This window comes from Electrophorus electricus, chromosome 20, assembly GCF_013358815.1.
Source record: "Electrophorus electricus isolate fEleEle1 chromosome 20, fEleEle1.pri, whole genome shotgun sequence".
Classification (NCBI taxonomy): Eukaryota; Metazoa; Chordata; class Actinopteri; order Gymnotiformes; family Gymnotidae; genus Electrophorus; species Electrophorus electricus.
This window is the reverse complement of record NC_049554.1, coordinates 7,220,838-7,222,847: the sequence shown is the minus strand read 5'-3', so window position 1 is coordinate 7,222,847 and position 2,010 is coordinate 7,220,838.

Genomic DNA, 2,010 nt, shown 5'->3' with positions numbered 1-2,010 from the left:
GACTACACCTGAACACAACACAAGTATCGGTCCTGACTACACCTGAAAACAACACAAGTATCGGTCCTGACTACACCTGAAAACAACACAAGTATCGGTCCTGACTACACCTGAACACAACACAAGTATCGGTCCTGACTACACCTGAAAACAACACAAGTATCGGTCCTGACTACACCTGAACACAACACAAGTATCGGTCCTGACTACACCTGAACACAACACAAGTATCGGTCCTGACTACACCTGAAAACAACACAAGTATCGGTCCTGACTACACCTGAACACAACACAAGTATCGGTCCTGACTACACCTGAACACAACACAAGTATCGGTCCTGACTACACCTGAACACAACACAAGTATCGGTCCTGGCTACACCTGAACACAACACAAGTATCGGTCCTGACTACACCTGAACACAACACAAGTATCGGTCCTGGCTACACCTGAACACAACACAAGTATCGGTCCTGGCTACACCTGAACACAACACAAGTATCGGTCCTGGCTACACCTGAAAACAACACAAGTATCGGTCCTGACTACACCTGAACACAACACAAGTATCGGTCCTGACTACACCTGAACACAACACAAGTATCGGTGCTGACTACACCTAAACACAACACAAGTATCGGTCCTGACTACACCTGAACACAAGTATCGGTCCTGACTACACCTGAACACAACACAAGTATCGGTCCTGACTACACCTGAACACAACACAAGTATCGGTCCTGACTACACCTGAAAACAACACAAGTATCGGTCCTGACTACACCTGAAAACAACACAAGTATCGGTCCTGACTACACCTGAACACAACACAAGTATCGGTCCTGACTACACCTGAACACAACACAAGTATCGGTCCTGACTACACCCGTCACGGAACGCTCGCCTCCCGCGAGGCACGTGGTTCGGCCAGCCACGTGCAGTGGGAGGGCTTTCGTTTGTGGCCACGCCTGCACACACCTGTACTTCGTTGTCTGTGTGTTTCGACACTCACGTCAGGGTGTGCGGCGTTGTTGGTCATTGTCGATGTAGCTTGTGGATGTAATGTGTTCATGTAGCGTATTAATGTTAAATGGTATTGTCGTTATTACATGTATTCCCGGTTATTGTATCTGTTTATTGTTAACCGTTTCATGTTCCGATTCTGTAATACGTGTGAGTGCCGTTGTGTTTATATGTTTCCATTAAATGTTCCACTAAATGCTCCACGCCCTTGGGCACTCGGGCCGACACGCGTTACAACACCTGAACACAACACAAGTGTTGGTCCTGACTACACCTCCATTTATTGCTTCTTTAGAGAGAGATTCCTATTTTTATTTTACATTATTTTGCATACAAAAATATTGATGTGGGACACTGCTGGACAGATGTGACTAGCATACCACACTTTGTGCCACTCATATTTATATAAAGTAAGATATTAGCAGCCCTGGCTACAGCTGCATTATTACGTTATGCTTCTATATGAGGGTTATGTCCAGGATACATGTTTAACCCTGGGTCACCTTCCCTGACATTACCCAATGTGCCTAGTCCGACACAGAACTCAGTAAACTGACCTGAGGTCAGGTACTAAATCAGACATCACTCTCATTCCTTTCAGAACAGAAATCTTCTTCCTCTTGGAATGTGTGTTTCCCATTAATGACATCACCTTATGTGCCTCGTTTGGGTGATTCTTATCCAGCCTGATGAGACGAGTTGTTGTGCATTTCTTTGTATCGTGTGAGAAAAAGTGGAGAGTGAACAACTGGAGACGTTTCATTCTTTCACCCATCACCAGATCCATGTTCACACTCTCTCTCTCCCTGTGGGAGTGGGGATAAGACTTGAGACGTTTATCACTCCAATCAGTCTCTCCATGAAGTCATCACGCTTGCCTTGGCTGAGGACATGACGTACCCCTTCTCTTCTTATCTAGAAAACAAAACTACAATGCTTTCTTTTGGGGCCAGCGTTCCAAACACAGAGTCGTGGAAAAAAGTGTG